Raw genomic sequence first — 12,800 nt, 5'->3', positions numbered from 1 at the left:
GCAGTGAGGTGTCGGGGCAGGGGGGCACAGGGCAGCATTCCTCGGGGTCTCTCTCTTTCTCTCGGGGCCATTGTGTGTGTGTGTGTGTGTGTGTGTGTGTGTGTGTGTGTGTGTGTGTGTGTGTGTGTGTGATTTTAAAGGTCGTTTTCTTCCAATGTGTTTTAAAGTTATTTTTTTCTCTCCACTTTCAAGTCGTGGAGGAAAGATTTTTTTTCCCTCTTTTTATATATATTTTTTTCTTTTTGGTAGTCCTTGTCGTGTCGCTCCTTCCCTCCCTCCTTTCCTTCCTTTCTCCTCCTCCTCCTCCTCCTCCTTGATTCCTCCCTCTTTGATTATGTTGTTTTTGTCTCCCTCCTCCTGTTTGCTTTTCCCCGCCCGTCTGTCTTGATGTGTTGGTTCGCCTCTTGTCCAATCCGTCTTTTGTGTTTCTTTCCGCTTTTTTTCCTCCTTTTCTTTATGCCGAGTTTCGTTTATGTGTGTTTTTTATCTGTCCGTCTGTCCGTCTGTTTCTCCGTTTGTTCATTCTCTTGTCTATCCCATTTCTCTCTCTCTCTCTCTCTCTCTCTCTCTCTCTCTCTCTCTCTCTCTCTCTCTCTCTCTCTCTCTCTCTCTCTCTCTCTCTCTCTCTCTCTCTCTCTCTCTCTCTCTCTCTCTCTCTCTCTCTCTCTCTCTCTCTCTCTCTCTCTCTCTCTCTCTCTCTCTCTCTCTCTCTGTTGACATCACCACCTCCAAAATCAGGTCCACCAGGTAACTCCCACACCCTTTGTTACTTGAGTGTGTGTGTGTTTGTGTGTGTGTGTGTGTGTGTGTGTGTGTGTGTGTGTGTGTGTGTGTGTGTGTGTGTGTGTGTGTGTGTGTGTGTGTGTGTGTGTGTGTGTGTGTCGCAAAAAAAGAAATACCTTAAACCCATTTTTGGGGTCCAGATCAAATAGTGTCCAAACTTTACCACCTGGAAACACAGTGAGAGAGAGAGAGAGAGAGAGAGAGAGAGAGAGAGAGAGATTGCATAGAATTACGCACATAGGAAGGAAAACAAATCACACAAACCGTAGAGAGCAAATTACGTGGCTTGGTTCTAAGTCTTGAGAGAGAGAACGAACTGAGCGCGAGAGAGAGAGAGAGAGAGAGAGAGAGAGAGAGAGAGAGAGAGAGAGAGAGAGAATAATCACCATCATCATCATTATCATCATCATCCAAGCTAATCATCCTACTGGTTTGGGAGAAATAATTACTTGGATATTTACTGCATCTCCGTAAAAAAAACTCCCTCCTCCTCCTCCTCCTCCTCCTCCTCCTCCTCCTCCACACTTACCCTCGCAGTAATATAAGACCTCGCTGCCCCTCGTAAAACCTTCCTTTCTTGAACAGTCTGCTGCCACTCCTCCCCCTGACTCACTGCTTCCCCCCTGACTCACCTGCTCATCACCTGTCATCACTTACCTGCGTACCTGTGCCCGCCAAGCCTACCCTACCTGTCTACCCACCCGTCTACCCACCTATCTGGACCTTCTTACCTTTCTTTTTATCCACTTTTTTATTCCTTCCTGCTTTCTTGCCTTTCTTTCTTTCTACCTGTCTGTATCCTCCCACCATCCTTTCTACCAGCTGCCTTTTTGCCACCTCTCTCTCTCTCTCTCTCTCTCTCTCTCTCTCTCTCTCTCTCTCTTCTCTTCTACCTTGCTTTCTACCTCCCTTCCTTCCCAATATACCTACGCTCTTATATAACAACCTAATTATCTACCTGTCTACCTGGGTTACACTATTCCTCCCATCCTACTTCTCTGTCTACATTCCTCCGTTATTATCTACAAAATTCTACCCATCTACCTACCTTTCTACCTTTATCAAATCATCTACCTCTCCCAACATACCCATCCAATCTTTATCTTCCTTCCTTCCTTTCTTTCTTCTTTCATATCTTCCTTCCATCCTATTTTATATATACTTACTGACCTGCCTTCTTACCAACCAACCAACTTACATACCATTTCTTACAATCTACTTACCCCTACCTACCAACCTACGCGCCTGTCTAGTTTCGCATTACTCACCAGCCTACCTCCTCCTCCCTATCTATACTTAACTATCTACCCTTACTTTCTACCTATCTATGGCTATCTTCCTACCTGCCTACCTGTAGAAATGGTAATAAGGGAGACTACCTGTTTTGTGTATCCGTTTCTGTGTGAGACAAAAATGCGGTAACTGTTAGTCAGCCGTTCTTTATTTTTTATTTATTTATTGATATTTAGAATCTTACGTGTGTGTGTGTGTGTGTGTGTGTGTGTGTGTGTGTGTGTGTGTGTGTGTGTGTGTGTGTGTGTGTGTGTGTGTGTGTGTGTGTGTGTGTGTGTGTGTAAACGGATCTTACCTGTCTTTTACTACCTGTCTTTTTTGTGTTTGAGTTGAAGGTCTGAAAGGAATGTTATATGCGAGGCTTACGCAGAATCTGTCCATCTGTCTGTCTGTCTGTCTGTCTGTATGCGCGGGTCTCACGGCCTAGGGAAAAGCTTTATTGGGCGTGGTTGTAAAAGAGGGATGAGCCGTGTTTAGGAACCTGTGTCGTGGGTGTTTGTGGAAAGGTGTTTTTTTATGAGTATTAAGGAGATTAGGTGAGAGATTTTTGTATATATATTTTTTTTTCTTGTTCGGCTTCCTCCTGTTGTGTGCCGTGTTTTTATTTCTTTCTTATTTTCTTTTCTGTTTCATTCGTGTTTGTTTTCTTTTTACTTGTTTTTTTTTGTCCTATCTTTCTTCCATTCTTTTAAGTTATTTATAATCCTCCATTTTTTTTTCATTCCGTCTTTGTTTTCGTTATTTTCTTTCACTTGTCCTTTTACTTCATTATAACTTTAACTTCTTTCTACTTTGTTTCCCTCTCTTGCCTCTTGTATTCTCTTCTTCTCTTTTCTTTTCTCGTCACAGAACAGGTAAACAGGTAGCGTAACCCGTCCCCTGCGATTGGCACGAATTTCTCCTTCCCTGGTAGCCTGGTAACATACAGTCCCAGGTCTTTCTCTGCCTGTGTGGTGGATAGTGGAGTGTTTCCCATGTGGTATTGGTATGCTGGATTTCCCCTCCCAAGGTGCAGGACTTTACATTTCTCTTCATTGAATTGTAGCAGCCACTTTTTGTTCCATTCCTGTAGCTTGGTGATGTCTGTAGGAAATCCGCAGTCAAAGGGCTAAACCAACTTGGGTCCCTTCCCCCGTTTTCTTTTCTCCTCTCCCTCACACCCACACCACCATTTTCAGGAGGGTAAGGGGGGACTTAATTCGATTTTTTTTTAGGTCCAATATTTTACGAAAGAATCATTATATTTACCGTTTCCCGCACCCTTTTTTTTTTTACACCTTTTCTTATCAACTTCATAATACACCGGAAATTATCTTGAGGGAAAAGGAGAGAGAAGCGATGTAGCATGGATCCTTCACCTCTTTTTTTTCCTTCCTTCTTTTTTTTCTTTTGCTAGATGAATACCGGTCCTGCCCTCTTCTTCTTCTTTTTCTTCTTCTTCTTCTTCTTCTTCTTCTTTTTATGGGTCATTTCCGGCCCACGCGAACCCCAATTTTTAAAGCTTCATAATGCTTCGTTGAGGGCTCATAAGAGAGATCCGAAGCTTCATTCAGTAACTCGATTTGTTTTTTTGTTGTATATATGTAAAAGAAGAGAGAGAGAGAGAGAGAGAGAGAGAGAGAGAGAGAGAGAGAGAGAGATTTTCCTCTTTTATTATATTCTTGCACCACATTTTCGTAACTTTTCTCTTTCTTCATCGTTTATTTCTTGATCCTCTTCCGACCCTTTTTTTTCTTTCTCTCTTCCTCCATCATTTATTTTTCCTTTCTTTTGTCTTTCCTCATTCTTATCATCCTTCTGTTTTCTTTTTATCCTCATTCTTTCTCTCTTTCCTACCTTCATCCTTTGTTTATTTCCACTGTTCGTCTTTCTTTTCCTCATCCTCCTCATCCTTCTCTTTTTATTCCCCTTCCTTGTCCTCCCCTTCCCTTTACCATTCCTGCCCCCTCCTTCCTCCCCTTCCCATACCCCGTGACATCCTATTACACACACACACACACACACACACACACACACACACACACACACACACACACACACACACACACACTTTTCCATGGTCCCCGCACTGTAATGTTGTCAATTTTTTTTTAACTTTTTTTCATATTTTTACAAACCTGAGGAAGACTTGGTTCTCGTGTGTGTGTGTGTGTGTGTGTGTGTGTGTGTGTGTGTGTGTGTTAAATCCCACTCTCTTGCTTCACCTCTCCTCCTCCTCCTCCTCCTATTCCTCTTCCTCCTCTTCCTCTTCCTCCTCCTCCTCCAGTCTATTCCCAGCGCCTCCTACACACACACGCATAGGCTAGTGGTTATGCCTCTCCCCCTTCCCCTTCCCTTCTTCCTCCCCTCATTCCCCTTCCTCCCCAGCCTCCTCCTCCTTCTTCCTTAACCTTCCCATTCCCTCAAGCCTTTTACACGCCCATTTTACTTCCTCCTCTCCTCCTCCTCCTCCTCCCCCACTCTCACTGCCTCTGTTGAATTGCTGACGAGAGAGAGAGAGAGAGAGAGAGAGAGAGAGAGAGAGAGAGAGAGAGAGAGAGAGAGAGAGAGAGAGAGAGAGAGAGAGAGAGAGAGAGAGAGAGAGAGAGAGAGAGAGAGAGAGAGAGAGAGAGAGAGAGAGAGAGAGAGAGAGAGAGAGAGAGAGAGAGAGAGAGAAGAGGATTATAAGTCTGAAAAGTCCACCAAGTTTGAATACACCCAATTTATTCCTATTTTCCTCTTTTTTTCCCTTCATAATGGTGGTGATGGTGATGGTGGTGATGGTGATGGTGGTGGTTGTTGGTGCTCACTGTCACCTGTTCCAAAGGCCTTTTTATGTTAGTGTTTGTTTACCTGGCTGGGTGTGTGTTTGTCGGTTTGTTGGTTTGATGGTTGTTCACGCACCTGTTTGTTTACTGTTTGTTTGTTTGCGTCCCGTACACCTGAGCGTCTCCTTATTTGCACCTGTGGCCTGTGTCTACCTGTTGTGTGTGTGTGTGTGTGTGTGTGTGTGTGTGTTTGTCACGGACTTATACGAACCCCCGCCGCCGCTCCCGTCGTCGCCGCCGCCGCCGCCGCCGCACCACTGTCCCCCTCCAGCGCCCCTCCCGTGTGTACCCGACGAGGCGCCAGCGGCCCCCCCAGCGGCAGCAACCCGTCGTGAACGTGTAACAGCTGTAGCTCTTCTCTTCTGGTCAGATTGGCTCCCGCGGCAGTGATACCCTGATGATGATGATTATTATTATTACTATTATTATTGTTATGCTGGTGACGTAGATGATAATGATGATGATGATGATAACAATAATAATGACTCCTGATAATGATAATGCTATAATATTAATATTAATAATAACTAATAATAATATTAATATTAACAATAATGGTAATTTGTCTGTTGAGTAATAGTTTCTTTTTGTTTTGGTTTGGTTGTGTGTGTGTGTGTGTGTGTGTGTGTGTGTGTGTGTGTGTGTGTGTGTGTGTGTGTGTTCCATCGCAAAGTGGCCGTGGATCTGCAGGTTCGGGTCTGTTCTGCGTTCACCTTGTGCGTGCGTACCTGTTGAATAGAGTTTATGTAGGTTAACGTGCGTAAACCGGAGCGGTGCCCACCTCACCACCACCACCACCACCACCACCACCACAACCACAACCACCACCACCACCGCTGCTACTATTATCCCACCATCCACAAACAACTATTCACTTACACATACTACTACTACTACTACTACTTCCAGGCTGACTTTTTCCTAGTGTGGTGAAGATGGCGGTGACGATGCGACAGATAAAGGTAGAGAGATTATAGAAACAGAATGGTGATGTATGATGGTGGTGGTGGTGGTGGTGGTGGTGAGGCTGTGGCAATGCTCCTGTGGGTAAAGACAAGCTTCGCTATTATTTATACGTTATTGTTTTATTCTTGTTATTATGATAGGTTGTGTGTGTGTGTGTGTGTGTGTGTGTGTGTGAGAGAGAGAGAGAGAGAGAGAGAGAGAGAGAGAGAGAGAGAGAGAGAGAGAGAGAGAGTGTGTGAGTGTGTGTGTGCGTTTTCTTTAAGTGGAGAATTTCGTCTACATTGTACATACACGACTGCTGGTGTGTTAACATGTGTGCATACTGGCGTGGTCTACACCCTTATCCTCACCCCCACACCTACACCCCTTTCCCAATCCTCCTCCTTCACCCCCGTCGTTCCCTCTCCTCCCTGTACTCGGTGGTGTGTTAACTCTGTCCCGCTGGCTTGTCCCGTTACCATGGCAACATCCCCCTCATGGCATCCCTCACGCGGCCCCATGATGATCCCTCGTACCATGGTCGTGCCCTTTCCTCGTGTCCCCTTGTGGTTGTCATGGTAACGGGGACGCCAGACCACACTTATCCTTGCCCACCTGTGCCACCTCCTCCACCTTCCCCACTCCACCCACCTCCACCCACCCGCTCACGGTTTTGTAAGATACTCAGTCCCTGGACCTATTAAATATACACTTGTTCTTATTTCGTGTTTTGTTTACCCCTGAGAAGGAGAGGAAAAAGAGAATAATGGAGGAATAAATGAGAGTGAGAGAATTAAAGAAACGATAGAGTGAGGAAAAGGAAGTCTCTAGTATCCTTGGCGCAGATTCTTACACTTGAGGCATGAGTCGTGGTCATCATGTAAGGTCGAACACAGAACCTTCACAAGCCCAGCCAAACTAACCTTCCTTTGCAGCCTCAGGTCGTCTCGGTGCTTGTACAGCCACGAAGACTCACTCAGCTGGTCCGTCAGGTCATGCAGTAGAGACACCAAGGAGTCTATATCCGCCTGCCTCTTAGCGCTGTCCTTCGTCACCTCAGCGCGATGGAAGCCGACCAGGGACACACTCACGTCTTCCCTGGCTCTTCGCGTCACCACCAGGATGTTGAGGGCGTTGATATTCCCGTGGACGACGCCTCGACGGTGCACGGAGCCTAAGAGAACGCATGTCTCCCTGATGGCCGCCAAGTAACTTCGCGCAGAGATCGATCGTTGGAGGTCTTTCAACGCACGACCGGGACAGAGATTCAAGACCAAGGCGCACGGCGGGGTCTGCGTCATCCCGTAGAGCCTCGGCATGCCCTCCAGCCCCTTCAGCCGCTCCAGGACCCGAGCCTCGCGCATCAGGTCGTCGGTGGTCTGCATGTAGTTCCATCGGTCAGTCTTGAAGCACACCAGATGCCGCCGCTGTGTCCCGGGCGAGCGCAGGGAGCCTCGGTACCAGACGAAGGCACTGCTCTCGGAGATCTCCTTCCCCGGAACGACCTGCTGCCAGGAAATGATCGGCACGGCGCTCTTGGGATTCATCGAAGGAGGCGCTGAAGTGACAGGAAACAATAATACAAAAAAATACCATGAAAACAGAAGAGCCAATTAGAAGCACACACTGTTGTAAGTAAAGGAAGAAAAGAACAAGAATAAGAAAAACAGAGAGTTATACGACCATAAAAAGTCCAGTAAATTGTTCGTAAGGTGCAATGATAGCCATGAAAAGTGTATTATTTTATGATAACCATGAAAAGTGTATTATTTTCCAGAGGACCGCGAGGAAACAAGACAAAGCAGATCAAAATATACAGTTAGGAAGGAGAGGAAGAGTGAGGAGGAGGAGGAGAAGAAGGAAGCGAAGCGTAAACGGAGAAGAGGAATGAGTTGGAGAAAGAGAAGGAAGCGGAACGTAAAGGAAGGAGAGGAGGCGAAGAAGAGGAATGAGGAAGAGGAGAGAGAAGGAAGGAGAGGAGACAAAGAAGAGGAATGAGGAAGAGGAGAGAGAAGGAGGAGGAGAAGAGGAATGAGGAGAGGAGAGAGAAGGAAGGAGAGGAGACAAAGAAGGGGATGAGGAAGAGAAGAGAAGGAAGGAGAGGAGGCCAAGAAGAGGAATGAGGAAGAGGAGAGAGAGAAGGAAGGAGAGGAGACGAAGAAGAGGAATGAGGAAGAGGAGAGAGAAGGAAGGAGAGGAGACAAAGAAGAGGAATGAGGAAGAGGAGAGAGAAGGAAGGAGAGGAGACGAAGAAGAGGAATGAGGAAGAGGAGAGAGAAGGAAGGAGAGGAGACAAAGAAGAGGAATGAGGAAGAGGAGAGAGAAGGAAGGAGAGGAGGCGAAAAAGAGGAATGAGGAAGAGGAGAGAGAAGGAAGGAGAGGAGACGAAGAAGAGGAATGAGGAAGAGGAGAGAGAGAAGGAAGGAGAGGAGACGAAGAAGAGGAATGAGGAAGAGGAGAGAGAAGGAAGCAGTACATAAGGAAGGATAAGAGGCGAAAGAAAGTAAAAGAAAGAGGTGATTTGGCGTCTTGCTGAACTCCCATACTACTACTATTACTACTACTACTACTACTACTACTACCAGCGCCACTACTACCCCGCCCGACTACCACACCACCACCACCACAGCCCCACCACCTGCGGAACACCTGTCTCGCCTTCCCCAGATTCCGGAGGCGCCGCAGCACCGCCGACGAGCCGCTCATTCCATTGTTTTGAACCAGAGCCGCGGGCGTGGTGGCGGCGGCGGCGGTGGTGGTGGTGACGATGGTGGCAGTGGTAGTGGTGGTAGTAGTAGTAGTAGTAGTAGTAGTTATTATTCTTGTAGTAGTAACAGAATAAGTAATAGTAGTGCCGGTAGTTGCAGGAATAGTAGCTGATGATGTTATCGTAGTAAAAACAGCATTGGTATAATAGTAGTAGTCATAGTAGTTGAAGTAGTAGAAGTAGTAGGAGTTGTAGTTGTAGCTGATGTTATTGATGTAGCAGTAGTAATAGTAGTAGTAGTAGTAGTAGTAGTAGTAGTAGTAGTAGAAAGGTGGAAAGTTTCGTTTAGTCGGCGCAACATCTGTGGTCATATGCCGGTGAGAGACAGAAGGGGAAGGAATTATAGGAGAAGGGAACAGACCCCAGGAGACGGACACAGCCGCCGATTAATACCTGGTACCCATTCACTGCTGGGTGGACAGGGGCGTAGGGTATCGGAAAAGCCGCCCAAGTTTTTCCACTCCGCCCAGAAATCGAACACGGGCTCTCTCGGTTGTGAGTCGAGTGTGCTAACCACTGCACCACGAAGCCCCCTAGTAGTAGTAGATGTAGTAGTAGTAACAGTAGTAGTAGAAGCAGCAGCAGCACGCGGGCCCCCATCCTCAGGCCGCAGCTGGTGTGTTGATTATATACAGTGTTACTTAGGAGGAAGGCGCCCGGGCCCATCACTCACCACCATGGCCGTGATTAGCAGGACGCTGGCCACTATTAGCCCTGGCCCCAGCCCCGCGCCCCGCCCCGCCCCCTAACCTCCTCTTAACCCCGCTCAGCCCAGCCCCGCCCCGCCCTACCCCGCCATGCGCTCCCATTAAAATACCTCACCTCATTCTCTCGCTCACTTGCATGGTTTCTCTCAGTTTGGCTTCTTTTATGCACGAATGTCACTTTTTAATCTTTTGTGTGGAAGCAGGAAGAGCAGCAGGAAGGAAGAGCAGGAAGAGGGTAAGGAGGAGGAGCAGGAAGACGAGCAGGAAGAAGAAGAAGAGGAAGAGGAGGAGTGTGGATGTCAGTGGGTCGCTCACCGTCAGTTCTGCTTCTGCTCCTCGCTCTGACGTCATGCCACGCTCCACGCCGCCGCTGCCGTCTCCTGGGTACGTGCACACACACACACACACACACACACACACACGGAGGCCACGCGCCCCGCCACCACCACGCTTTCCTGATGCAATTTTCGATAAATCACCAGAGAGAGAGAGAGGGAGAGACTGACCGACCTTCCATGCAGACAATTGAATACAAGCGCCAATAATTGATACAAGCACCGAGTGGCTAATAAAAGTGATCGCATAATGACCGGCTGAGGGAAATTAGAGCGAATACATGTAAATATTATTAGCCCGAACCTTGCTATTACCAATCAAAGCCTATCAGATCGGGGAGAAAGGAGGAAGGGGGAGGAGGGAGGAGGAGAAGGAAGAAGAGAAACAATAAAAGTAAAAGCAACAAGGGCGTAAAATGAGAAAGACAAGGAAGAGGAAGAGAACATAAGAACATAAGAACATAAGAACGCAGGAGTCTGCAAGAGGCCGGTAGGCCTGTACGAGGCAGCTCCTTTGACCCTAAGCTCCCGTGTATCTAACCCCACCTAATATCGCTGTCCATGAATTTATCTAATCTATTTTTGAATGTGACAATTGTATTGGCACTCACCACATGACTGCTAAGCCTATTCCACTCATCCACCACCCTGTTAGTAAACCAATTTTTGCCTATGTCCCTGTTGAATCTGAATTTATCCAGTTTAAACCCGTTACTTCGTGTCCTACCCGGTTCTCTTACCAACAAAACCTTATGAATGTCTCCCTTATTAAAGCCCTTCATCCATTTATAAACCTCGATCATGTCTCCACGCACCCTTCGCCTTTCTAGAGAATGCAAGTTTAACTGTTTGAGTCTTTCCTCGTATGGCAAGTTTCTCAACCCCTGAATCATCTTAGTCATCCTCCTCTGCACCGATTCTAACATTTTGATATCCATTCTATAGTAGGGTGACCAGAACTGAGCCAAGATGAGGTCTAACTAATGCTAAATATAGTTTGAGGAAGACTTCGGGGCTTCTGTTGCTTACGCTCCTTGAAATAAATCCCAGTACCCTATTAGCTCGATTTCTAGCTTGAATGCATTGTGCCCTTGGACGGAGATCAGAGCTCACTAAGACCCCTAAATCCCTCTCGCACCCAGACCTACTTATGAGAGTGTCATTTAAGCAATAGATATGTGAGGGGTTGTTCCTACCTACACTCAGAATACTGCACTTCCCTACATTGAACTCCATCTGCCATTTATCCGCCCAGTCATATTATAATCTGTTGAGTTCACCTTGGAGAATACTAGCGTCCTGATCCGACTCAATTACTCTACCGATCTTGGTATCATCTGCAAATTTACTAACATCACTACTAATTCCTGTATCTAAGTCATTGATGTAAATAATAAACAAAAGTGGACCTAATACCGAACCTTGTGGGACCCCACTCGTAACACATCCCCAGTCAGATCTTTTACCATTGATTTGCACTCTTTGCTTCCTGTTGCTAAGCCAGGCCTTGACCCAGTTCAAAACTTTACCCTCTACTCCGTGAGCCTGTAATTTAAGCAACAGTCGTTGGAGGAGGAGGAGGAGGAGGGAGGCAGGAAGAGTAGCAGGAAAGGAAATAAAGGAAAGTGCAAAAGGTGGGAGGGAGGAAGAAGGAGGAAGGGAGGAGAGGGTAAGGTGGAAGGAAGAGGATGATGGAAAGAATGGAGGGCGAGGAGGTTGTAGAAGGAAGGGAAAAAAGTGATAAAAAAAGGAAAAGACGGAGAAAAGAGGAAAGAAGAAGGAAGAAGTAGGAGGAAGGAAGAAGGAGGAAAAAGTAGAAAGGAGGAAAGACCATAGAAAAGAGGAAGGAAATAGGAGGAAAGAAATGAAAATGAAGAAAGTAATTAAGAGAAATTAGTAGAAAAGAAGAACAAAAAGTAAGAAAGATGAAGACCACTTTCCACCAACATCCAAAAAAAAAAAAATGGAATATCGAGAAAGTAAAAAAAAAGGAAAAAGATGAAAGGAGAATAAACGGGAGCAGAAAATACATACACAACACTACCCATGAAGAAAAAAAAAGGAGGGGAAAGAAGGAATAAAGACGGACGAACCAAGAAAAAAGAAGAAAGAAAAAAATATACAGAAAGCAAGAAAACAAACACAAACAAAGAAAGAAAACAAAAAAAAGAAGAAAGTAGAAGGAGGAGGAGAAAGAGAAAGAGGAGGACAAGGAAAGGAAAAAGATGGAGGACAAGCGAAGAAAGAAAAATAGATACAAAGAAAGAAAACAAAAAAGAAACAACACAAAGAAAACAAAAAGAAGAAAGTAGCACACACACACACACACACACACACACACACACACACACACACACACACAACGAACACCAAGAACCAAGACCCTTCCCACACACACACACACACACACACACACACACACACACAGACAACCAGAGCCCAACACGAGGCCCTATTAAAGGTAAGCTCCCAACAGGTGGTCTCATAGTCACAGTGGGGCAAGTGGCTGTGAGAGGGGCCCGCGTCCGTACCCTCCCCAGCTCCCTTTCTTCCTCTTTTTTTCTCCGCGGTAAGCAATAGGAGGGTCCCCGCTGCGGCCGGCCTGCGAGGGAGATTAAGTCAGTGTGCGAGGGGATGTAATATTGCTGAAGACTGTTTGTGTGTTTCTTCGTCCATGGCCCATTAGCGAGCACCGAGGGGGTATTAATTAGAACGAGAGAGAGAGAGAGAGAGAGAGAGAGAGAGAGAGAGAGAGAGAGAGAGAGAGAGAGAGAGAGAGAGAGAGAGAGAGAGAGAGAGAGAGCGAGAGATAGAGAGAGAGAGAGAGAGAGAGAGAGAGAGAGAGAGAGAGAGAGAGAGAGAGAGAGAGAGAGAGAGAGAGAGAGAGAGAGAGAGAGAGAGAGAGAGAGAGAGTGAGAGAGAGAGAGAGAGAGAGATAGAGAGAGATAGTGAGAGAGAGAGAGAGAGAGAGAGAGAGAGAGAGAGAGAGAGAGAGAGAGAGAGAGAGAGAGAAGGGATAGATCAGACATGCACACACTCGGACCGACAGACGCCAACACTTTAATCTGGATATTGGCGTGAAGATTTTATGCTCCATTTGTTTATATATTGTGTGTTCTCTCTCTCTCTCTCTCTCTCTTGGTGTGTATGTGTGTGTGTGTGT

Source organism: Eriocheir sinensis, chromosome 58 (genome assembly GCF_024679095.1).
Source record: "Eriocheir sinensis breed Jianghai 21 chromosome 58, ASM2467909v1, whole genome shotgun sequence".
NCBI lineage: Eukaryota > Metazoa > Arthropoda > Malacostraca > Decapoda > Varunidae > Eriocheir > Eriocheir sinensis.
This window is presented reverse-complemented; position numbering follows the sequence as displayed.